This window comes from Helicoverpa zea, chromosome 26, assembly GCF_022581195.2.
Source record: "Helicoverpa zea isolate HzStark_Cry1AcR chromosome 26, ilHelZeax1.1, whole genome shotgun sequence".
Taxonomy (NCBI): domain Eukaryota; kingdom Metazoa; phylum Arthropoda; class Insecta; order Lepidoptera; family Noctuidae; genus Helicoverpa; species Helicoverpa zea.
In genome coordinates, this window is record NC_061477.1 from 1,472,151 (window position 1) to 1,499,995 (window position 27,845).

A 27,845-nucleotide genomic window follows, 5' to 3' on the forward strand; every position below is an offset into this window, starting at 1 on the left:
AAAAAATACACAATGTAATTCGCTTACATTATAATTTTCATGGTTTGTACCTCTCTTACCTAGTTTGACTAATTTATTTGTGGTATTAACTCATTTCTGTCAATAGCATCAATATCGCAGTCAACGAATAAAAAAAAAACTCAACAAAATAACTAGTTAACAACGTCACGCATCTGGAGAAAGTTAAAATTTTATACATTCAATAAACTACATCTCCTTTCGTAAGTGTTCTGACAGAAATTTCTTTAGTAATAAGCAGTAAGTACCTTTTTACCTAATTGTACAATGCTTTTTTCTTATTATCGTTACAACAGTCAGTAATGATAAAAAAATAAATATGCGAGAAAAATTCTATACCTTTCATTACCCACATTTCAGGGTAATTTCTCAACGCTAGCAACACCGGTTACAGCGAAAGCTTTATCGCTTTGCAGATTTCAGTTTCCTGCGGCATAAGGCCGCGGTCTGACGTGCGTCTGACGTTCTGAATTTTGCGTCCAAAGTCCTAACAATAAATAACAATTACTTGTTCGTAGTTTTGTGTCGTGTATCTACAAATTTTGTGCGTGTCTGTGTGTGTGTTTTGTGTATGTATTAGTGAGAAGTAATGTTCAAAAGGTTGGTTTGGTCTTGTTTATATTGTAATGTTAGTTTTAAAATTAGTGCTAATTGTAGTTTTCCGTGTTTCAGGTCACATACGTTTGGTTTAGTTCTAAACTATTTTTATTTATTTACGTAAAGTTTTTTTAAAGTTGCCCTATTTTTACGGAAACTTTTAACTAGTAACTATTCGTTTCCTGTAAGTTGGAAAACTGCATTTAAGTGTTCCCTGAAACAAAGGACTGGTAACAAAGTTCTTTGCTTAAGCAAATTTATTTTCGCGTAAACTATTTTGAACTCTATTTTTCACGTAGAAAGGCTGAAAATCCCTCAGCAGTTACCCTAGGTCGTAAATGGCAGTTTATTCAGTATTTATGTCTGTGAATTTGTAAGTTTAAATATTTTATACCTCGGAGATAACTGAGGGGTTTGCCTTTTTAACGCCTTCTTTTATAATGGGGCCGTTCAGCCTTTGAAAGTTTGTAATATGAATTGTTAAGTGAAACATTTTTACTGCAGATGTATTTTTCATTAGTATTCATTATAGCAGGATTCTTGCTATGGGACGGCGACTCCAACATAGTTGGGAAAAGACTAGGCAGATGATAATGATGATGCTTGATATAACTAAGCATTGACTGAAAAGTGTGTCTATGGAGTTTCTTGTCGGTTCTTCTTCATGAGACCCACTTTTTGGATCCGTGTAACTAGCTTAACGTTTTAAAAGAGCTTTTATAGGCCTATTTGAAATAAAATAAAATACTTTAAGATTTATTCGAAGCTGTAAGTAGATTAGAAAACAAAGCTAGACCTAATGATCTGTGTGAAATTTTATGGGAACCTGGTTTGACCTTATCCTAATTTATTTGGAATCGAGAACTTTCGTCACTGCTATGAATAAAATCCATAGATGAACATTATGGAAATGACTAATACGAATCAAATTCGGGATTAGATACTGGCGATCGATAGATATTATCAAAATCAAAAGTCATTTATTCAAAGTAGGCTGAAAATCAGCACTTTTCGAACGTCAAATTTACAAAAGACAGCCCCCAAAACGCCCGCCCTTCACCACTTCCTATGTGTTTTTGCTGTGAAGAAGAAGTGGTGGAACAAACTCCCCAGTAACACATGTCTGTCTGTATGGTTTGAAGAACCGTATACAAATATTAAAATATCACTATACAACATTGTATACATATTGGCTGGCGAAGTAAATGATAGTGGAACTCTGTTGTTTTAAGATGTAATAGAACCAACATCTTCAAGACTTATCATGACGTAGACCCGAGCTTTGACGGTTAACAGACTGCAGAAACTACATACGTTTCAAAACCAGCATGAGAATAGGCATGATGACAAATTTTTAAATTCCTTTGTATGATGTAGGTATACGTCTATTTTAAATGAAAAATTATTAATTTTAAGAAAATGCGAAGTTTTTTAATCAAATAATTGCATTTTTCTCTGTCTGTCTGTGGGGTCCCCCAGTGTAAGAACACATCCAAAACAACTCCTGATAAGTTATTTGTGTACGTTCCTCACAATAAAAAAATACGAAACAAGTGGCTTAAACTTGCAAGGCGAGATTCAAAAGCAATATTGCCCAGGGTACAACTTTATTTTTGTGAAGATCACTTTGATGTAAGTTATTACATAGTTCTCTAGATTCTAGCATAGTTTATAATGTAAATAACTATTTCGAGGTTAGGTTTCATCTCTCATTGTTTTTTAATTAAACTAGTATACTTTTTTTTTTTTAGCGACGTAAAATCATCAAATGACCCCTCCCGCTGTGGGTTAGCAGCGGTGAGGGAGTGTCAGACTCTTACTGACTAAAATCGTCGTGTTCCGTCATAGGCCTTTTATGTACCAGGGCCGCGGTATCTCTTTCGAACAACCCGCAGCCCCGGCAGGCCTTGGCCCTGCTGGGCCCCGCTGGGGTTGCTGACATCTCTTTGAGGAGCGCGTGGAACAACGCGCGCCGTCGACACGGGTCTGTCGTCTAGAAAGACAGAGGGACGATGAGCCACCCGAACTCACCGCCCACAGACCCACGCCTACGGTGGCCGGGAGTCATCTCGCGACACCCGGCGCCCATGGTGTCTACCTGGTCCAGCGCGGCGGCCGGGATGAGAGGTGCGAACTCTCTGGCGTTCCGCCTCCTCCTTCTCGAGCATGACCGCTTCGCAGAAGGAGGCGACGGCATCCCATTCCCTCTCGCCCCGGACCATGGCCTGAACCAGGGCCGGACGCGAGAGGTCGCCGCCGCCCAAAGCCTCGACGAGGAAACTAGTATACTTACATGGAAGTTTTAACATTTCTAAATTCAGCTGAACAAAAATCTTTATTTGATGCCAAAAACTTTCCCAGCATTATGATATCAATTCTAGGCAAATTAGCGCTGTTTGCCTTGATAAATCCGGGCTCCATAACTCGTGTTATAAACAATTTATTAACTAAAAACAAAGATCGCAGTGGAAGTTCACAATAACGAAATGTGACGTTCGCGCGCTTTCGCGCGAGTTGTTTTGAGAGATGACGTCACGAGCTCTGATTGGTGTTCAAGATATCATGGCGGATTGCCTTATTTCGTAATTTTATTTTATAAAAATACATATTAATCACATTATTAATAAAGAAAACAATGCGCGTTTTATATTCCAAGCTTGAAGTTTAATTTAATAAATATATTATTTTAATGATTTTTGATTACTGTCATCATGCCTATTGGTCAGTATCCTAATTCCTTCAGTAGTTTTTGACAGTTCAACTAGACAGTCGCAGTAAAAGCGTTTGTGTTTTTTTATATTATTTACTGGCTTCCTGAGGGTTCTACTTACCGCATATTGATAAAAAGTAGCCTACATACATGTTTTTTCTGATATAAAGCTCGGTTACTACCAAGTTTCATCAGATTCTATTTAGTAGTTTTTGCGTGAAAGTGTAGCAAACATACATATGTATATATATCCTCATGAACTTTCTTACTTATTATGTTAGTAGGAGGATGTATGTATTAAAAGGCATTGGATTGTTATATCTATGCTACAATTTCTACCTCGTTCGATGCTCACTTGTTGAATAATTTACAGCAAGGTGCATCGGCCTACCCGTGCTAACTACATAATATGCTATTTCCTATGCCATGATTGCGTGGGAGTATGGCATAATATACCTATAATATTAGATTGATATGGAACTATTTTTAAATCGAACTTAGTTGCCAAAGAGAAAGTTGATGGAGCGATATAATTTGATTTCTGTTTCATTACGATCGTGATGTCATATTGGTATCAGGGTTGGGCAAACGCGTATGGCACGAAAAAATATGGATAATCAATTGAAAATTTTATGAAATTAAGAAGTCAGTTTTGTTATCTTGACATAAACATAATGAGACTGCTATTGATTTCCAAGGATAAATTGTCTTCTTCCTGTCCTGTGCCTAATATTATTTGAAATCAAAATCTTTTCCGTCTCAATTCCTCTCACTCACAAATTAATAAAGTGTTGTTAACAAATTATGTCTCTTTACGTTAGTAATGCACTTCTAAAAATCTTGTTTTGTACAGCTAGTTTTTACTCTAATCGTATCCACAATTTTGCTTACCCTTATGTGGAAAATACCCGTGATTTTATGCAAGTCAGCACCCAGGGTTATTGCAACCTTAAAGCTACATATTAACCATGTTATAAATATTCATGCGGCTTCATAATATCCCGTAGGCATATAATTAGGAGCTATTGTAGGTTACTTGCATATTCATGAAACTTTCAGTAAGAATGAGGAGTTTCAGGCTGGTGTTAAGTGTATGACTAAGTATTTGGTTCTGTTAGTGGCTTTAGTGGGTTTACCTTGTCGCAGTCTTTTCTGTAGATCTTTGAAGGTGCTTACGGTATCTTATACGCTAAAATGATCTCCTGAATAGGGCTTGTAAGTAAAGAAATATAAATGAATCATTTATTAGCAAAACTTGCTCTAATTTTAGAAGAATGTAAGAAGTCTGAAACTTGAAAATCTTGAGAAAACTCTTGCAATTAGATTTGTTTAATTAACTTGGTTAATTTATGACAAGAACTTTACATTGAGAAAGAAACGCGACGTTTTACTAAATATACTTTATTACCTAAATATGCTCTATATATTTGGTAACAAAAATTGATATGTAGTTTTGTCAAAAATGTAAATCATATCGTTTATTGTATTCCAAAAGGCCGACCCCATATGGAAATTGGGATTAGATCAGGAGGATTAGCTATATATTACATAGGGCTGAAATATAACACAGTTTTAACAATTATGGACCCCGATAAGCACATTACATATCCCTGCTACCTTTTTGGAAAAGGTCAACAGGACTATCCCTTAAAAACCCTTACAAACTGAATCCTAAATCCATAGTCCCTTAGAAAACCAATATAAAAGAGAGAGGCAGATATTCAATTTGAGAGAATTCAATTATTGTTGAAGGGTAAACCAATTTGGGTTGTATTTCACACTCCAAATATGTACAAAGCTGAGTTTGAATGCAGTTTATCTAATTAAAATTGTTGGTGCTAGGCTTATTGAAATATCTTACTTATATTATAAATGTGAAAGTTTGTGAGAATGTATGGATGTATGTTTGTTATTCAATCACGCAAAAACGGCTGGACCGATTTGATTGAAATTCGGAACGTAGATAGGTGATACCCTGGATTAACACATAGGCTACTTTTTATCAACACACCACGCGGACGAAGCCGCTGGCGGAAGCTAGTATACTAATATAATAGAATAAGAAGCAAGGCTTCGAAACTATTGAATCGATATGAACAATTCTTTCACTATTGGAAAGCTACACTTTTCCCGAGTAACATAGGCTATATTTGATCCCAGTACGGGCAGTAAAAAACTCGGGAAAACGGGTAGTTTAAAATAAAAGTATAAGAAATGGGAAAGATATCTTGAAATAAATTATTCTAATCGTACGTAGCAAGAATCGCAAAAAGCGTTTTCTAACAGACAACATTCAGATGGATCATACAAAGACATTTTAGGATAAATGCTTACTGATGTCTTTTTTCTGAACACTTCATCCTTTCTACCTTTTTATTTCTTCTATTGTGATGATTAGGCTATCCGTAGCATCTGTCTTACATTACATATCTTTGGAACTGACAGTTTTTGGTAGTTAGGACCCAAATGGCCTCTTTTTGTTCTTGTAACCGGCTACAATGCCACTAAGTATTTTGTGAAAGTCATGAAACTATTTTAAAAATTCAAACGAGTGTTATTGAGTTATAACTTGCGTTACGAAACTGTAAAGTCGAGTGAAAAAAGTTTGGCACAAAAATATGTACGCTACTATGACAAAGTATTACCAAATACAATTAGTCTATAAGTTTTTCCCATATTCAGAGATAAAGCAGTCTATACGTTTTCCTGATTTAGAAGCTAAATTACTGCAAATTTTCATCAAAACCCCTTCAATAGATTCTTTACAGTATTAGTATCATAGCATGATCGTCTATCCCGTACAGGACATAAAATATGTGAATAATAATTGGATGCACTACTGCAGTCTCACTCGAAGGAGTATTTACATCTTTCCAAACTATTAATAGATGAACGAACTACTACAAATTTTACAGGAACTTTTACAAACGAATCGTGTATCCAATATTAGATCTGTTTTCTACTCCTGACTAGAGGAGACTATTTTGAACGTTCAGTAAATTGGGTCAACTTTTGTTCGACATAAAGTAGTCGTAGTTTGGCTCGGAAAGTTTATGGCTTGTTTTAATGGTCGCTGTCTTTATTGGGGGGTTCAGTTACGGTTTTGGATCGGATCTGGTGTAGCTAGTAAGTTTATTTGAAGGAAAAGAAGAGTAGGATGATCATTTTTTTTTGTAATTATATGTGTATAGGAAGATTTTTGACGACGTGGTTACATTTTAAAGGAAGTTTTTCTGATGGTACGTTCACACGCGCGCGTTCAAATCGACATTCAACGGGCACAGTCACGTTCACGAGCGTGTAAACGGTACGCCCGAGCCCGTGAACGCGCCCGTGCCCGTGAATGCCGCGAACCGGGCGAGTGTCGGTTTTTTGGCAAAGTTCAAAGGATGAATGTGCGGGCGCCCGGCGACTGTTTACACGCGCGCGGGCAGTCAGTCTCTCCTGCGCTTTCGTGACGATTAAACGTTCTAAGAAAGTCGCTACGATCGGAGATTACAGCATGGCGGAATTGTTAACGTCGTTCATCATTTTGATTCTTTTTCCAACAAAAATAAGTTAAGCCAAAGGCTATGACAGCAACAACACCGAGATCCTCGCTGCTCGCCATTCTTGCACTGACTGACACGACGGCGCGCGTGTGAACAGCTTGAATGTCCGCCTGCCCGCGACGGGCTGCACGCCGCGCTGCCCGCCAGGCAGCCCGCCGGGCTGCGCGGCGCGCGTCTGAACGTAGCATTAATGGTGGTCCTACATTATTGCTCTCAGATATTGTGGATTTAACTCTGTAATACTTGCCTCGAAATACTCGAACGGTACCTACAACCCGTGCCGATAAAGAATAGGATTAGAAATCGCGACAGCTGTATTCAACTCTCGCTCATGTGCTTTAGTGTATGAGCGAGAGGTAAATACAGCTGTCGCGATTTCTAATCCCATTCTTTGGCGTCGCGTCGTCCTAATTGGCAGCGATCGCGCGATGGCGCGATGCGTTTTTCATCTAAGACGTCCTAATTGACAGCGATTGTACGATGACACGATGCGTTCTCGTCGTTCGATGAGTTCAAACATACAGATTTCATCAGAGTGTCCTATTTGAACCTCGCAAGTGAGATAGTGAGATCGTGAGATGAAAAACGCATCGCGCCATCGTGCGATCGCTGCCAATTAGGACGATGCCTTTATCGGCACGGGTAGTACTTAATTTTAAGTCTGACATATAAGTATAACCGTTGCAGAATTGTAAATGTGACAGAGATAGAATGATGTTTGAGCAGTTCGACTAGTAGTAATAGAGTTAGTTAGCCAGTAAGCGACATTATAATATTGATTTGATGTCTGTTAGTTGAAGACAGAAATCTGTGGTACAATGTAGTACATACCGAAAAATATTTTATGTATCTATCTACGTTGCTTAGTAGATACGGTATTTTCGAGTTTTTTTTTTGTAACAACCTTTGATGGATTGGAAACCATCGAAGAGATTGCATGTCACGAGAAAAGTGAGAGAAACAATCACTCATGAATAGGGGAAAACACCCCTATGGATATTTGCGAGTGATTGTGATTTTCTTAACTATGCATGTGTAAACACCTATTATATTTGCGTTTTGAAGATATCTATCTAATTGTTGTTGTTACATTGGCTTACGGTAAGGCAATGCAAGTATCCTGAAGTTTAATTCGTAAATAATTGTTCTGGAAACCTATGCTATGTATCCCTTCTATTATTATTAATGCGAAAGTAACTCTGTCTGTCTGTTACGCTTTCACGTCTGAACCACTGAACTGATTTTAATAAAGTTTGGCACAGAGATAGAGATGACCTTGAGAAAGAACATAGTATAGTACTTATCCCGAACTTTTGAGAAGTTCTCTTGCAAACGCGATACAACCGAAACAGACGCGGGCAAAGCCGCGGGCGGAAGTTTGTATGGAATAGCTATATATAGAGTAGCTTATTATCTAAAAAGTTTGATTATCTCTCGGGAATCGAGCGTAACCAAGGGTTAAAAACAGCTAGCTCACGAATAGATATTCAGGATTCAAAGTTTAATTAACCAAATAACTTCGGTTAGATAGTTTATTAATTAAATCAATTGCTGATTGAAAACTAAACTCTAAACCGCCAACTAAGTTTAGTAGATCACGATTAGTTCACCGGTCCTTAAGGATTAGAGATTAGGTATTACTTATCCCTGTGGGTAACTGAGTTCTAGTTACGTTTAACCCTTATAAACTTGTGGTTCTATAGTCACGTTTTCTGAGCTGACAACTTTGTATTGAACGGACTACCATGTTATCCTAACGTAGTAGATGTTTTTGAATTGTCTTCAGTTGTTCTTTCTTTTTGTTTCTATTTTTAACTGCACAAACTTCAAGGTGAACAGTTTTGTGTTAATGACATTATTTTGGCAAAATTGGCAAAATTATGATTGATTGCTTAATTAATATTAGGTATAGAATTAATATTGTCTTTCTCATAAAGATATTGTTATTCAATTAAATATCCCGTAAAAGTTTCTAATCTTAATTCAGTTTTCATCTTAGCGCTATCTCGAGAGAAATAAAATAAATAATTGAAATCTGTCGAAGATAAATTCCAAATGCTCTATGCTAAACTTTATATCGTAACTAAAACTATGAAGTGAATGAGTTGTGCTTCACAAAGATAACGCTTAATATATTTTCCTTTTGTGCCGTTAAGAGGCTCCAAGGCATCATTACCAACATATTGGACGCTCTGTAGAAGGGTCAAAATGAGTTTCAGTGCTATCAACATTAAGCTCGAAATATAAACTTAAGGGAAAATATGTGCATAGTTACCAAAAGCTTATTTATTTATTTTATCACAAACACAGCTATGGAGTGCGTTCTGCTATATTTATTTTCTATGTATAGTGGTAAAAAAGTCGTGGTGGCCTAGTGGGTATAGAACCAACCTTTCGAGTATGAGGGTGTGGGTTCGATTCCAGGTCAGGCAAGTACCAATGCAACTTTTCTTAGTAGTAGTAATAGTAGTTTGTAAGTAGGTATATTCTAAGTATATCTTGGACACCAATGGCTGATAAAAAGGTGAAGGAAAACATCTTGGGGAAACCTGGACCTGGTCTGAAATCAGCAACCCGCATTGAGCAGGCGTGGTGATTATTGCTCAATTCTCCGTGTGAGAGGAGGCCGCAGCCCAGCAGTGGGACGATAAAAAGGCTGTTACAGTACAGTATGTATAGATCGTCTTTCACAATAACATAAATACATACAAAGTAGTCCTTGTGAACTTATTCAAAAGGAGGAAAATATCTAAATATAGGATTTTTAGGTAAATTTTAGGAATATTTGACTTCTTTTTATGTAAGTGAAAAATACATGACCTTTGCTTGACCACTCCTGTCTGCCAGATGTCGTTAGATTAAACAGTTAGGCACCGAGACATGAGATATGTAACGGATCTCTTTTGAATCGCACAATGTTTAATATTTACAATAACACATTTTCTTTGCAATAGTTCATAGTAAGCTGAATACCCACCCTTCTCTACTGCCTATGTGTTTTTCTGGGAAGAAGTAGTGGCGCAACAAACTCCCAGCAACAAATAGTTAGATTAGTTGTCAAATTAGTGTATGTTTTTGTTTAAGTGTGTTAGTTTTCAAGCAAAAAAGCTCTATAGAAGATGGCGAAAATTGAAGTTAGTGAATGCAAATTTCCTTTCTAGGGTCTTAGAAATTTTAAAGTATAATGACGTTCTGCAGTTTACGCTAGTTTCTTCTGTACTAGTGCAGTTTTCTTTGAGGTCAAGGTCAAGGTCAGGTTTGCTCATTAGTACGAAGTGCTATACAAAAAACTTTCCTAGTTTTCTGCTAACGTTGACTTGAAAGCTTTGTAACACTGTTTCTGTAAGATCCAACTACGACGACCCCGTTGGAACAAAGCACCATGCCGGAATACCGAACAGATGATCCTGGGTTCGATTCCTGGTCATCATCATTAATTTAAGAGCCCCGCTCTTGTCGGTGCAGCTCCTTCCATTTACACCTATCTAGCGCCAACTCCTGAACTTCCTTATACGTCATGACCTTCACCTTTTCTTTAATATGCTTGATGTAGCTATATCTTGGACGACCCCTTCCTCTCTTTCCTTCGACCTTCCCTTCCACGATGTTTCGATTTACGAAACGGTACGATTCCTGGTACGGTCAACATTTTTGTGATGAGCATATTTGTTGGCTGTGGTCAGGGTGATATAATCTTCTTCTTCTTAACGTTTATCCCGTCTTGTGACGGGGTCCGCTTTCCGTATCTTCTACTTTCAGTTCGCCTCTATCCAGGACATTAATTTGACAGTTGTGCCGGCACTCACCATCATCATCGTCATCATCTCAGGACGTCCACCGCTGAACATAGGCCACCCCCTTAGATCTCCACAGATACCTGTTGGAGGCGACCTGCATCCAGCGTCTTCCGGCAACCTTTATAAGATCGTCTGTCCACCTGGTACTCACAACACATTCTAATATATAGCTTACCATGTGGCTAACCGATCGTGTGTGAATAGCGTAACGATGATTATTAAAAAAAAAACAAGAGTTTAATCCTATATGCTGACGTTCTCAAACCTGGTTTCTGGTAGAATATCTTTATCACTGAAGTTACAGACAATGCTTGATATTTCGGATAATTTCTTCCTCATTTCCATACATTATGATACAATGCAATAGCTTCTCTTTGAAAGAATCTAATTGTGTACCGTGCCAGTACCATAATTGCTAGTTTCGTAAAAGCATTTCTAAAAGCGATTTCTCTTTTTGCATCCAAAGATTTAACGCCCTGGCGTGAACATCTAGGTCTTGGACGCAATTTATTGCAGCTGGTTGTAAATAAAACCTTCACAGTCAAAGAACTGCTTGCGATTTCTGAACGAAAGTGTTTGAACTTTGAGTTAAGAACTGTTTAGGGAGTTCATTTACTTATTAGCGTTTGTAACCGTCTTACCACAAAAACTTTTAAACGTCAGTTTATGCCTCGTCTAAAAAAATGTCAAATTATGACGTTGACATATGGTTCATTTTGCAGCCAAAATTTTATTAGACAAGTGTAAAACAGGGTTTAAAGTTTTTGTAGTAAGGCCCTTATGGCCTTACTACAAAAACTTTAACCCCTGTTTTACACTTGTCTAATAAAATTTTGGCTGCAAAATGAACCGTATGTCAACGTCATAATTTGTCATTTTTTTAGACAAGGCTTAAACTGACGTTAAAAAGTTTTTGTGGTAAGACGGTTAATGTTTAGTTTTGTGCTTATTGCTTGAGGTTCTTCTTCCTCCGAGCCTTTTTCCCAAACTATGTTGGGGTCGGCTTCCAGTCTAACCGGATGTAGCTGAGTACCAGTAGTTTCTACTATTTGTGATATTAAGATAATTCTTCGGAAGTGATTTTATCTAAGTAAGACCCAGTATTTATTTGACCCGTGTTGAATATCGACAAAACAAAGAAAGTTATCAATTTACTTAAGCAAGTAACCAGCTGAGCGACCACTTACTTAATTACAACCTCACAAAACTTTTGTTAAGCTACTAATATCCCGCAATCAGCAAAAACTTCAGCATTGCCATACATAACTATCACAGATACGCTAATCTCGATATTATCGATATTCGGGGTCCCTCCCTAAGAGTCCACACTGCAAACTTTTAGTCGGCCGATAGTTTGTTTGGGCTCATAAATCGGTATTCAAATGAATGGTTCGCATATAACAACGATCAGGTATTTGGCCGGTATCATCTCCATCTACATATAAAAATATATGTATATCACTTTTCATTGTAATTTTATAACTCAAGAACGTGCTCACCTATCCAAACCAAATGCGGCTTTGTTCGGACTATTTAGTAGATGGTTTATGTGAAGTTGACACAAAATCGGTCGAGCAGTTCTACATTTATTTTTGCCAGTAAGCCTGACAACCAGTCTTGCCAAGGGGTGTTGAGTTACCCGGGTAACTGGGTTGAGGAGGTCAGATAGGCAGTCGCTCCTTGTAACCACTGGTATTCAGCTGCATTCGGTTAGACTGGAAGCCGACCCCAACATAGTTGGGAAAAAGCTCGGGAGCAGCTGTATCAGAGGAACTGTTGGGCGATTGTTTAATCTGCAGTCTGCAGGTATTCTAATGGAAAGCTGGAATGCCTCCAAATCGTTTTTCTTCTTATTGAATTCCTCGGGAAATTCGACGCGACCTTAAGGCGTTTATTAAAAAACTCAAATAGGACAGCCATTGTTGTGTCTATCTATTGGTGTTCTAGAAATTTCGAGCCGACTTTTTATTATGAGCTGAGTCTCTCGGTTCCAAATTTCTTACACATTCTTTCTTGCACTTTATGCAATCTGAAAAAAATGCGTCTCTTTCCTCAAGGTTAAATATGTTGCAAATGGTTATTAGGTTTGCAATCAGACTAGACTAGGCTGCTGAGAAAGTTTCTGAAAACCCACATTGTTATTTCGGCCTACTCCAGAAATCCACGGATTCTGGTATCTAGGAAACACATTCCGGGGTTTTACGGCAACACTAAACAGGTAGAAAAATGGGTTATTTACTACCAGTTTTTTGAACAAGCTTTTGAAAACATTACAGATATTTAGTTCTATTAGAGTGAAAAAAAGTGAGTTTTCATTTCGTCAAAGAAAAAGTTTTGATATGTTACGAAAGTTATTTCGCTTCTGCGGTTATTCCCATGTGTGGGTTCTTTGACTGCTGAACTCATATTTATCACTTATAATACCACAAGAGCTTCAAAATTATCGGGTATTTCCTGAAAAACTTGACGACTTTATTTGTTTGCAGGGAACCTTGAGGGAAATGCCAGATAATTATGAAGCTCGTGTGGTATTCGGGAGATTATTTTTCCGTCCCAAATGTCGGCCACAACCTGTCAGTTTGACGTAGCAACGACCAGAGAAAATATTCAAAAATTTTTCAGTATAATACCATGTAGGTTGTACCACGTGACGTCGAATGGTGCAATTCTATTGGTCGATATTTGGGTCGGAAAAATAATCAAAGTTATTTTATATTCTCTCTGTGAGATTCATGTAGTGAAAGCTAATTCTGTTACGGTCGGAAAATAAATATTTTCAATATCTGTGAATCTAGTGAATTTAGTTATAATATTCTTTCTAGCAAAGATAATGGAAGAGCCACTCTAAAAATAGTAATTTGACTTTGAATTTGAGATAGCCGCTTATTTTTTTCCTATTCTTACTTTTTAATCTATACATATAATAAATCTGTAGAAAAGTAATTTTTGTACATTGAAGAAATTGACAAAACAAATAGCCAGCATGTTAAAGGATAACTAACAGAACCCATTTCCATCATTTTTGTCATTTTTGTCTGTTTGTCTGTTTGTCTGTTTGTCTGTTTATCTGTTTGTTTGTTCGGGATTCACGTAAAATCTACGAATTAAATGCAGACAATGCTTATATACAAAAATTCTACGTAACTTGGGGTATTACTTAGTTTTTGTTTCATCGAAATCGATTCACTCTATCAAAAGATATGATTAATTTTGTGAATTCAAGATGTAAAATATTACGACACGCAATCTATTTGTCAAAACTGTACATTTGAATGTTGTACTTATATTAGTTGATCGGCCTATTATTAATCTTTACACAGAAAATCACACCTTTATAAGTAACTTCGGAAGAAAAAAAAATATGAAAATTTTGTTTAGCTAAGGTTAAAGTAGCTCCATCTGTGGTAAATAAAATACATCAAATTTGTCAAAGGAGCGAGGTGGTAAATGACAATATTACCATACATTCTTTATAGAGGATTATTATTTCAACAGATGGAGTTGTGTATTTTCCGTAATTCACCATATTTTAACACGTAGTGTAATTTTTCGATAGACATTTCAATAGTGTTTGTCAGTTTGCCGTGCCACATCAAAATCCAACTATAATTATTACCTTGATGAAAAGAAAATTAATAGTTCTCAGCCAAATTTAAAACGCTGCCATCTAAATTATTTTTTGAACATTATGTCAAAAATGATGACTTTAGTGGAACAATTAATTATCATTTAAAGTTACAGATGGAGTTCATATCAGGATTTTTTCATAAACATAGTTTAGCTTATCTTCCACTAATGTGGTGGCCTTAAAACAAATTACTTTGAGTGAGTAGTATTAAGTAGACCTTAATTATTTTTTCTGATGCAAAATATGTAAACTTAATCCTAGAAGAAATGAGGATCTATCTCTCGCAAGCGCTGCTAAGCGTGAGGAAGGTAATGCAGGATTCCGTAGCTTTAAAAACAAGCCCAGATACAAAGTGCAGATAAGAAATGGGAGCTCTCTCTGTTTAATACCATACACACGTAAAATGCTTTATGCGTCTGAAAACGTACAAATTACGCGCCGCATACCAGAGACATGCTTACTTTCAACTTCTGATCGCAAATACACTGTTCACGATTACGAACAGTCTCAGTAAGACCCGAGCCAAGTCTAAAAACCCTAAAAAACACCTTTTATATAAAACTACGTTTGATATCATTTAATCACAAAGACAGAATTGTTCTCTGTTGCAAATCCTATCCACCTATATCCTATCCTAATCCAGAATGCATTGCAGGTGTGCATTGCACAAAAACCAATGGTATCCTATTCGAGAAGTCAAAAGAGTTGACCTGCCAACGTCAGCTTCTGCGCTAAGCAAGTGTTCTTAATAGTACCATCAGAATTACATTCATCGTTGAATGAGGTGAATAAATTTTCAGAAACCACAATAACAGTAGGAGCCAAAGCGTATTATCGCTTCATAGAGCTCTGATTGGCCCCAGGTGACCAAGTCAGGTCTGATTTGTTCGTTTATCAGATCTTTGAAAGTGTTTCGGTGGATACTTACTGTCGTCCTGTTTACGTGTGACACAAAATATGGTATATAAACGTCCTCCGCAAGAGCGAAATTTTCCCGGTGTGCGGTAGTGACGCACAGTATACAACACTTATGTTTCTTTTGATTTGCTGGCTCCACCAAGAAATTAAAAATTGCGAGCGTACATTCTGAAAATCTTGGCAAAACTACAGGTTTCAAGTACGAACACATGAAGTGGACTCTCACAGATACGTACATTTTGCCTATTCGTGAACTAATGCAAACATTTCGGTGGAGTCCCGGCTTAGGCCTCCCCCACATTAGGCGTGCGCGATCCTCGGGCGTGTGAGTAGCGCGGGCGCCGCGCGTGCGTCGCGAGCGCGTTGCGTGAGCGTCGCGTTTTGTTGCCCTGCGGCATTTGCAGCGCGCTCGCGGCGCGCACGCGCCGCTCTCCTTGACGTTTAACTGCTAAGGCGTTTAGCGGGCGGCGGGGATAGCAGGCGAAGGGGTAAGAACGCAACTCGAGCGCCGCGTGCTCGCCGCGAGCGCGTCGCTTGCACTCTTCACACATGCCGCAGGGCAGCAAAACGCGACGTTCACGCAGCGCGCTCGCGACGCCCGCGCTACTCACACGCCCGAGGATCGCGCACGCCTAATGTGTGGTCAGCCTTACCATGAGTAAGTGAAACTATCCTACCCTATGCGCCTGCTGATGATGATGACTCATTTTATCATCCATCCAGCTATTCCCCAACTATGTTGGTGTTGGCTTCCAGTCACCGAATCTGTTTTAGTACCAATATTTTGCTTGGAGCGACTACCTATCTACAATCCAGTCAACTACACAAGACGATATCCATATTATGGTAAGACTGACAGACTTTCTGGCTTCTGATTAGTCGCAGCAGCTGCAGAAAATGTACAAATGACAGCTTTATCAGACTCAAAGCATGTAGACATAGATTATAGCTGTTTCCTGTGAAAATTACTTACGCACCATACGTAATAATTTTCCAAATTGGCTGAACAACGTCACAAACTTTACTTCTTTTGTTTAGATAAATGGTCACATCCACAACACAACCTTGATCAATGAATCTATGCGACTGCGAAGTGCTAATCCTAATTATACTGTCACGTGAAAGAATGCACCTACGGGATAAGTAGTATTTTGACGATTCTATATTGCCCACGCAGACGAAGTTGCGGGCAACAGCTAGTATTTAAATAAGAATATGTACACTATATTTATAAACGCTAAAGGCTTAAAAGGTTAGTATAAAAAACACTAAAGGCATTTTTTTATTATTTTCGATGCGCAATTGTTTAAAAACGATAATTGTTCAAAAGTTATTTAATTAATTTAATTTAGAAACATTTTCATGACATGTGTAAATGATATCTATCAATAACAAAACAATTATAAAGTTTCAAGTTTTATATAATTGCAACTATCACGCAAGCTTATGTAGATCAATACAGAATTTGTAAATGTTGTTTAACCAACTTCAAATAAAGGAGGTTGCGCGATTATCTCACGTTTGGCTTAACGTCGGCGTTTCTATTCCCGCGGTTTCACCCGCGGTCCAGTGAGAACTACTACCCGTACCGGGATAGAATATAACCTATGTTACTCACTCAGAGTGTAGCTTTGAAACTGTAAAATATTGTTTCAAATTGATTCAGTACTATCGGAACCTTTGGGGTACAAACAAGCAAAAAAATGTTTCCTCTTTAATTAATCACAGCCAATGCTTTTGCACTACAAAATACTCGCGAAAATGGCTAATGTTTTCCGCTGGGAGAAAGAATTTTAAAAATTAATTCCGTCATTCTTAAAAAATAGTCACGTAGTTGTTAAAAGAACTTTACCAACTGTATTTGAGCTGCAAAGGGATCCTAAAAACTTTAACTTCAGATAAAATGAAGCTATAATCTTGTTTTTCCACCTTCTCCACTCGTTTATTGCCATTAAGTTCAAGGACGTGGTAATCCCTAAAGTATTAATGCCAGTTGAGTTTAAGAGGGATTTTTAATCCAATATTTTATCATCAGCTGCCTAGAGTTTTCCCAACTATGTACCGGTATTTTACAAGGAGCGACTGTCTATCTAACCTCTTCAATCCAGTCACCCGGGCTATCCAATACACCTTGGTACTGGTTGTCAGACTTACCGGCTTCTGATTACCCGTAATGACTGCCAAAGATGTTGAATCACAGCCGGGACCTACAGTTTAACGTGCCCTCCGAAATGCTGGGAACAGCTAGTATAAATATAAATTCTAGTAAATAGTGAATACTAGAGTTCGTTGTTGTAAGCTATTTGTTTGCTAACTACATTTGCTCAATTTGTTTTTATACCTTCGAAGTGTGATAAGCGCTAAACACGCTAGAGTTGAGTTTAAAACTAAACGTAGTGGATTTTCAGGGTTAGAGTTTGAAAGAAGAAATAAATTTTATATTGACTTTTATCCTTTCAGTCTAACAGCCAGTTTCTTCATCAAAAGTTAAAGCCAGAGTAAAAGTCAAAGTAATGTCTAAAGTAAAAGTAACGGTCAAATTCAATTTTTCTAGTAGTTTTGCTGTCACTTAGCCTTGAAAAAACGAATTTGACCGTTACTTTTACTTTAGACATTACTTTAACTTTAACTTTTGATGAAGAAACGGGCCGTAACTGAGTAACAGCTAGAGTGCAGTTGAGTACCAGTATTTTTTTTCATGAGGTTAACAAAGTTACCTGGTCAACACGATACGTCTTAGTAAGCTTGGTTATCAGTATTTTAATATCCAGTTAAACTGGGACCCTAATTTACTTGATAAAAAGGCTATTCAGATGATCATGTATTAATACTTTGTTTTAGAATAGCTTTGCGCTTGCTAAAACCAATTTTTAATGATTCCAATTTCCCAAAACCAGTTGGTGAATAGTTCTGACTGACACATGTACATCTGCAAACTTATTTCCCAAGCGATCGCTAGTGCGGGGCACATTCGATATAGTTACTATATCGAGTATGATTGCCTAGTTGGTCTAGTGGTAGCACACGCGGCTGCTATACATGAGGATTTGATTCCCTGGTCGAAATCAGTATGAGGGTTTTTGAAACTTTCCCAAAGCAGCCAGTAGTCTGGAAGTTGGTGATTGATACACCCATGCATCGGAGGGCACGTTAATGTCGGTCCTGCGCCTGATCTCTCGCCGGTCGTGTCGGTTTACCGTCCCATCGCGCTATGAGAGTGAAGGAATAGTGAGTGCTCTTGTTTCTGCGCAAATGCTTGTGCACTATAATATGTCCTGCGTAATTGGCTGATCTCCTTATATGAGAACAGCCGCCGTAGCCGAATTCAGCCTTGGAGGCCACTATAGGTGCTTTATCGATTGTCGAATATCGATATACGTCCCGGTTTGGTTACGATCTGTCGTAAAACTGAACTACTTTTTGAGGGTCACTCGGGAATATTATTTGGTTGACGCAGTGGTGCTTAACGGTTTATTCTGTTAGTTCATGACAAATAAATATTAAATGCTGGTCAGATAGGTTACCTAAATAAGTGCTGAAAGTTTTGTGGACATAAAAAACAATGACGTTTTAGATGGATAGATAGATAGATTATGCTTTATTGTACACCAAGAGAAAAGAAAATTTACAACACAGGACATCACAATACACAAAGAAGAGTACAAATGGCGGTCTTATCGCTAATCAGCAATTTCTTCCAGACAACCTTTGGATGGAGTTTATCTGGAGAATAGTTTGAAAATGGGTAGTTTAGGGTGTACATATAATTGATAAATATACGATAAATACTAAAGATATAGAAAATAAATAGTCAATAAACGATAAAATATATAAAATACATGTAATAATAGTAGTTTTATATGTGGGAAATGGCGAGACCGTGTGGAAAATAAATGTTTTCAGTAGACTGAATGTACAAGACGCTTTGAATTATTATAAAAAAATATAATTCCTGCCAGGTTACTGAATGTCATCAGTCGTCACCTATAGGCAAGAATTCAGACATATTCAAAGTGATTGCAAACCACCATTACCTAAAGAGGCATTTCAAACCATCCATCGGTTATTTGCTGGAACTTTCTCGTCTGCCACGAATGTAAATGACCTTGAATTCTTCACGGACTGGATTCAATAAGTTTCTACCATTTTTTATCTAAGTACTTCAAAAAAGAAAGTTTTCAGTTTGGCTTGTATGTGTAGGTATAGGTATGTTTGTGCGTGATTGTCTGACGTTTGGCTGAACCAATTTCGATGTGGTTTTAGCATAGTATTTGTCAGGCTTTTGGTATATTATTGTAGTCTTTGCAAAAAGTTTTTTATCCAGATCCGTTTAAGAAAGATTTTTAGAACTCAAATTGAGCAATAAGAATGATGGTTAAAATTCTCGTTTTGTATATTAGAGTAGGCGTTTTTAACATGCAAATTATTTAAACTCGCGAGTTCCGAGAATTAAGAGTTATTTTCGCATATCCGTTGCGTCGGAATCTTAAGATTATATTATGGTTGAATCATTTGAAGTTATTTATGCGTATACAATATTTTTGGCATACGAGGGTTCTAGAATGGGTGGGTATGATGTTGATTATACATATTTATGGCTTTTTCTTAAGAAATATACGTGTGATATAAAACGTCGTGTCTCTTTTATTGCTTGCGGTATCTCCTGCAATGTGATGTGAATAATTCAAGAGCATTTCTTTATATCAACGGCAGTGCCTGATTGTGTGGTTTGAGAGAATAGAAGGGGAAGTTGCACTATTTAACAATAACGATATCCAATCCATAGCCAGCCGGAAACTTATCGACCATTGGTCAACAAAAAATGGTAATTTTACTGTAAAAATTCAAGAGTAAGTCACAAATTCAAAGTAATAAAATAAAAACAATTTAATTGAAATATTTACAATACACATACATATTGTGTCTTTTTCATTATGTATCTTTCAAAAATTCAAGAAATATTCATAATTAAAAAAAAATACTCAAAATCTCACCGTGTGTATCATACCATTCACTCATTTTATCGACTATGTGATTCCTTCTCACTTCATACATCACTAGTTTTGAATAAGTTGATCTCCCAGCAGACCGTTTGTCTATGCTAGATAGTACGGTTTGCCGTCACTTTGTATTTGTACTGCCTCGTAAACTTGTAGTTTAATTAGTTTTGCTAATTAGAATTTATGCCATAAAATAGATCTACATATATAGCCACGGTGGAAAATGACATATTTTTTTCCCTCCAAAATAGTGTGAATCATTTTAAACCATTAATGATATTTTTTAGAAATACTTTGTGATGTTCGGGTTATTTCGTTCCGTGGGAACCCCATGATGAAACGGGTATACCAATTTCAATCGGTTAAGATGATTTTATTAAAGAAACAAACGAATTCACCTTCGCATTATATTTATTTTCTGGAAATCAAATCCGGTATAATTTTTGGGTTGCAAACGGTAAGGAGCTGATTAATTTTTCTCATATAATTAATCCGACTATTGAAGAATCGGCTTTTCTGCGTACAATGTGTTATTACGTCAAGATTGATTGAATATTTTTTCTGAGGATTTCTTGCGTCTGACATTGCGTATACCTTATAAATTATTCACCGTAAATAAGCTTTGGTAAGTTATGTATGAAAACAAGAACATAAAAGTTATAACCCAAAACCCAAAGATATTTTGTACTAAACGTTTCGTCTTCTTTTTAGAATTATTCCTGATTGTTGTTTATAAGTTTTTCGCATTTAATATTCGTTCAGCTGGAAGCACGGACGAAGTAAAGTTAGCGGAGATGCCATAAGGAAGTTAGGTCAGGCGCCTTCTTGTAGGTAGGTCAAGCAACGTGCGGTAGGCGTGAACTTCCTTGTCAAATCAAAAGCAATCTGTCACTGATTGGTCCTGATTGATTGATTTTATTTTGGAAATAATTGGCGGGTTCCATAAAAGTAAGGGTAAAGCTAGTAACGTTCCTCGTCCCCCGAACACCCGCATGTTGCCTTGTTACTTTCTTAGGAGATTTTGCGTTATGACATCTCCGCTAGTCATTTCGTTCTCCATGGTTGGAAGTCAGACCGCGTGTCACGAACGAATTGATTTGAAATAAATTTTCTTGTTTTTGTTCTTGTTATAACAAGTTGGAGCAAACAGAGCTAAAAGTTTTAAAAACTTATGCTTTGTTTTATTGCGTGGCGTGATCGAAGTTTTTCCAACTCTATTTCCTGATCGTGTTTTGTAAAGGCTTCTAAATTAGAAGAAAATATTATCATAATTGTTAAAAAGTTCCGGTAAGTAGGTATAATAGCATTTATTTAAGTTATGTGTACTGACTAAGTGTATTTCTGACTCCAATTACTGAGTTAGGAATATCCAACACGCCTTGAGCAAGCGTGGTGATTAACACGCATTCCTTCTCTGAGAAAAGGCCTATGCTGTATAACGGTATAATGAAATTCATACTTAAGTATTATGATCTTCTTCTTCTTTCGTGTCGATGACATGTCTTATAGTGAGACTACACTTTGTCAGCCAATATGCTCCAGTATTATGATGATGATTTTAAACATTTTGAATATGACATGGCCTCTTTGAATGAAACCCAGAATAAAACTTATTTCATCTTTACTTAACCACTGTCTACGATGCAGACACAATAGTTCAACAATATATGTGTACCTATCACATTCACGAGGAGGTTATTGGCTTTCGAATTTACCTCAATTTTCGAGGCATATAGCATAAATCAAGGGAACGACAATCACTTAAAACGCTCCTTACCTTTTGCTATAAGAATATTCTAGAAACAAAAGCCGGTCTACTAGCAATCTTCATTTGACTGGCACGCCCATGAATCATGTCGCCTTGTTCCCTTAATCACAACTTGTATGTGTCAGGCGATCCCATGGGAGTGGCGTAGTTTAGTTTTGGGCTTATGTAGTGTAAGATATAAGTGAGAGTAAGAGTATGTGGTGGACTTTAAGAATGGACTTTAAGAATGCGTATTTGAAACTAGGATATCTTTGACAACCGAGTCCTCTGTTTGTAACGCTTTGCCCAGGCGTCATCACTAATCTAATGTGTTTATTATACATTAGCTTCTGCCAGCGGTTTCATCCGATTCCTATGGAAGTTACTTGGCGCACCTGGATATAAATTAGCACCTAGTCTTGCTCTAAAAATGAGCTATCTTACACTGAAATGAGCTATACCCTGGAAGGATTTTTAAAATCAAACCGGAAAATCTGGAAATATTTAGGCAAGTTAACATACAAGAAAATCTTCAGCTTTATCATATTAGTATAGATTTATGCAAAGCACACAAAGTTAATAGTAAAGTATTAAAACAACATTTACTCGAATTCTTATTTTAATAAACCCTCGGAAGAAAGTCCAACGATTTCCTGAATTCGACATTATCTTCAACTTAACATTTTGTGATCCGAATTTCTAGAGCAAATTGCGATCCCAATAAACTAGCTTTCTGGTCTGGTCCTAAAATTGTTCGACACCACAAGCCACTCTAACGCACTATATTACTTGTTTCTCGAAGCTTCGAAAAGGTTTTACTTGTCACTTCAGTTACGACCCCTTTTGGTATTTTATTCGGACATAGATGTGTAACGATTATATGTAGGCAAGTAGGTTTTGTCTTACAGATTTGGGGCTGTTTTAGTTTAATTGCTTATTCTTTGGGACCTATGTTATCTTCCAGAGACATTTAAATAAAACTACTTCTGACCGAACTTGACCGACTTTTAAAATACATAACAGCGAAATAGCTCTATTTCAGTTTCCAATCAAACTTAAGTCCTTATCTAGCCAGATACCTGATCTTTGTAATGTGCGCATAACCATTTATCTTTATGCTGGCCCAATCAATCGTCTGACTTACGAATATCTACATATATGTTGCTTAACTTACTAGTTATCGGAATTATAGACCCATGAATTTGACATTACCTACTCGTGTGGAGCTAATTTCAAAATTCTTTCTCTAGTAACTAAGCGATTCCTTCGCAAAAGTTTTCACTGTAAAAACTATCTTACAATTGCCATTTGCGATATTGTCGACATACAAAGTGAGCGTGCAAGCAAATGTTCACAGTACTTGTGAGAAGTACTTACGTTTGCTCGTTCAAAGCTCTTCAGAGGCAAATATTTTGCAAACTTCCAGCTTAAAATGGAAACTGAACTAGTTTTTGATTTAATTGCTCTCCATTTGGTGATTCAGTGAAATGTACACTGGTGAAATAATAAATGAAATTATACTTGCTTCTGCTAGTAGATTCACTTGCCTCCCGTGGAAACTCCTTCCCGCACATGGATAAAGAGTATCCTGTTATTAATTAAGTGAATGCTGTTATTGGTCTATGATAATTGTTACATTAATAAATTACATTTTAAATCAAATTGTAAACATTCTGTGTAAGCAATTGTTGGTTAACCAAGCAAATACATAAATGTAAAATACTATTGCCAAGTTTCATCAAAACCTTTTCAGTAGTTTTTGCGTAAAAGAGGAACAAAGTAAACATCCATACATAATTCATCATCCTCCGAGCCTTTTCCCAATCATGTTGGGGTCGGCTTCCAGTCTAACCGGATTCAGCTGAGTACCAGTGCTTTACAAGAAGCGACTGCCTATCTGACCTCCTCAACCCAGTATCCCGGGCAACCCGATACCCCTTGGTTAGACTGGTGTCAGACTTACTGGCCTCTGACTACCCGTAACGACTGCCAAGGATGTTCAATGACAGCCGGGACCTACAGTTTAACGTGCCATCCATACATAATTAAGCGTTTTAAATATAAGTAAGATGATAGAGAATTAAAATTAAAAAATATAATTCGTTGTTTTAAAATACGTAAGCATTATTGCTTTGACGATTTTTTTATGTTCGAAGTTAGTTACTTTGACTAACCTCGAACATAACTGTAAGTTATACTTACAATTGTATGCGTCGCAGAACGTAAATGTACATGATGTTAGAGCAGTCCTTAAAATTAAGTGGCGTTTCAGTTTTCGGCCGTAAGACTACGGTAAAAATAAATTACTCCATTAGTTACACGTGAGGCCACAAAAATGGGCGCCATATACGATCCTGAAAATAAGTTACACCAAATGTACCTACTGGATTTTACTCTCATCTCACGTAATATGAATAAAATAACATCAGACATTTGCTTCTATAATTCTTCATCATCTGCCTATCCTTTTCCCAATTATATTGGGGTCGGCTCCCAGTCTTACCGGATGCAGCTGAGTACCAGTGTTTTACAGGAGCGACTGCCTATTTGATCTTCTCAACCCAGTTACCAGATAAGACTGGTTATCAGCCTTACTGGCTTCTGACTACCCGTAAGGACTGTCAGAGATGTTCGAATGATAGCCGCGACCTACAGTTTATCGTGCCGAAACACAGTCATTGTTGTCCAAGATATACTTAGAAAGTACATACAAACTTAGAAAAATGGGTACCATATACGATCCTGAAAATATGTTACACCAAATGTACTGGATTTTACTCATATCTCACGTGATATGAATAAAATAATTCCCAACATTTTTGCTTTCATAATTCTTGTTACAAAAAGCGTATTTGATATGAAGTAGTTTCTTTTTCAGAAATTGTTGAGACGTGGAATATTTACTGTCGGGGTTTTTAAGGTTTTTAGACTGTATTTTGTTCGGTAAAAGGTGTTATGTAAATCTACACTAATATTGAATAGTGTGATTGCTGGTTTGGACGCGCTAATCTCAAGAAGTATTGGACCGTTTTAAAAAAATCTATCTGTATTAGATAGCTCATTATTTATCGAGGCAGTTGGACGAGAGCTTTTTGTTACATATTTTTATATCATGCCATTTTTTATAGAAAAGTGTAAAAATACCTGACTTTGAAATCTTTACAAAATCCTTATTCTTACTCGACTGAATTATAAGGTGGAAGAGTGTAAATCAACCCCTAAAAATGTTGAAATTACATTTTTCATCAGTCTTACCTGCCGGAAACTCAAGATATTTCAGGTAACGACTTGAACCATCCCCATTCATATTCAAGACGCTGTCTAATAAAATGTAAAGCTGTGTTCACACTTTAAACTATGCGATAGAGAAACTTCTGTATATAATATAGTATGGTGTTTCATCTCTTTAGCCTTGTCCAAACTATACAGGGTGTTGTTTTGCATTTGTGCCATATTTCAGGAGGAGGACATAAAATACGTAAATAATCGATTGTAATTACAGTAGACGGGAAATAGCTAATGTGCACTGGTTTTTTTGTCATTGTAATGTCGTAGTACTTCAGAAGTAATCCAATTTTATGAATGAAATTTATGAATGATCGTTGCGTATGCTTTGTGTTTGCGTTTTGTATTGTTGTCAGGTCCCAGTCTAAGCTAAGTTTTACATGGAGTTTTACAGCTATTACAAGTAGCGCCTGTCTATCTGACCTCTTGAACCCAGCTACCTTTACTTAACTTGCCAAAACCGAATGGAACAAAAATAGGCCAGTCTTCTTTTTGCCTCTGACTTATCGTTTCTCGAAATTACCTTAAGGATTGAAATTATTTTTTTTTTCAATTAAGTTTTAATAGAAGAACACACTAGGTTCTTGTTATTCACCTTCATTTTCTGCGGTACATTAGTAGAACAGTGATCAACAAACGAATCTATATACGTTCGTATAGTAAGATTGAACGTAGTTAGGAGTCGTAAATCTCTCAGCCGAAGTACGGTTAAATATTCAGGAGACGAGATCTTTTACTGTGTTTACGTTTGTGGTTAGCAGTGTAAGTTAGCGTTTGAGAAGAGATCTAATTCTAGGCCATCATTTATTATATACTCGTATGTAAACACTAAACAGGCTTTAGTAATTTTTTTCTTGCCCTCTGGTGTAAGTGCCAAATACTTACTGGAAAAAGTTACATTTTCCTAGCACCTTCTTTTATGACTAACCTTGTTTTAAACACATCTTAATTTTATCATTTATTTTACTTTAATATAGGCTCTTTTATCTGTCAGTAAATATAACAGTGACCCAGTTACATATGTTCTTAGTTAAAGAATCTTACTCATTATTCCTCCTTCATTGCTTGCTCCCACTGATAATTTTGTGAAGATGAATCAACTCTGTCGCCTCCAACAGGTATCTGTGGAGATCTAAGGGGGAGGCCTATGTTCAGCAGTGGACGTCCTATGGCTGAGATGATGATGATGATAATGAATGAACTGTATGACATTGTAGTTTCTACCAATCTTTACACCTTCAATTCTGCCCCAACTTCACTCGAAAAACGACCAAAACCTACACAGCAAAGTTATAGAACTCCAAAGCAACATACGTAGATGATAAGGAGAATTTAGGAGGACATACATACCTAAGAAGTGTGCAAGTATCTCAAGTATGTTTGTTCGCTAAGTTATGTAGGAGTCGTTACGAGGACTGCCGAGTCACGGGCTTTCTGTAGGTAGTCGGTAAAATGGTGTTCGGCTACTCACCGCGAATAATGGTATCTGACTTACTAAGAAGTCATTAATAAAGGTGGGTAACTGTTTAACGCGTACCTACTTTTACATATTCGGATGAAAAGTCAAACACCTTTTCAGCTGTTTCAAAAATGAAAACGTATTTTTTTTTCCTGCCATAATCCCAATCAATCAAAATCAAAAGTCATTAATTCAAAGTAGGCTGAAAATCAGCACTTTCGAACGTCTTTACAAAAGACAGCCCCCAAAACGCCCGCCCTTCACCACTTCCTATGTGTTTTTGCTGGGAAGAAGAAGTGGTGGAACAAACTCCCCAGCAACACAATTCTGTTTGTATGGTTTGAAGAACCGTATACAAATATTAAAAATATCACTAATTGTTGACTTATTAGTAGTTCTGCCTCTTGCCCTACTTTCAAAATACACTGATATAGGTATGTACTCATTCCTCCTGAAGTCCCGATTATTGATAAATAGGTAAGTATGTAAACAATTCGCGAAAGCTTAAAAAAGTATGAACTGGGTAAAATAAACTTGTGAAAATTAATATTTTCTCCAATATTTCTTTTTCAAAACAAATATTCTTAAGTTGAGCTTCTTCCAAAGATTAATAGTATGCCGTAGCAACGTCGCTGAAATATTACACTGTCATTATTTTGGACGGCTATCCATTTCATTTTAATAAATTCAATTAATGGTCGCCGCGAAAATTGTTTAGCTTTTAATAAATACTAGCTTTTTATCGCGGTTTCACCCGGGAATTACTGGCCGTTATCGTATAAAATAAAATATAGCCTATGTTATTCGGGAAGTGTAGCTTTCCAACAGTGACAGAATTTTTGAAAGCGGTTCACTAGTTTTTTTAGTGTACAAGCAAATACATATACAACATGTAACGTAATTAACGCACACCCTCAAACACCCCAATTAGAATATTATGTTATAATCATAATACATACACTGCATTTTTAATTCAACATGTATATGCATTGTTATTTACTAAATTAGTTATACCAATTCTTTGAGAACTTTTTGGTCCTACTACTACGCACGCAAATATCGCGCCGCGCGCCGCTCGACTCGACACAACATAACGAAACTACGGAAAAAGCCGACAATACACGAAGTCTTATTA

At 37.0% G+C, this 27,845-nt stretch overlaps 1 protein-coding gene across 26 annotated transcripts in view; it reads left to right on the forward strand.

Moving 5' to 3' along the window:
- LOC124642850 (ryanodine receptor) overlaps positions 1–27,845 on the forward strand; it is a 224,686-nt gene that overhangs the window by 5,473 nt on the left and 191,368 nt on the right. The gene's annotated exons all lie outside the window — the stretch shown is intronic.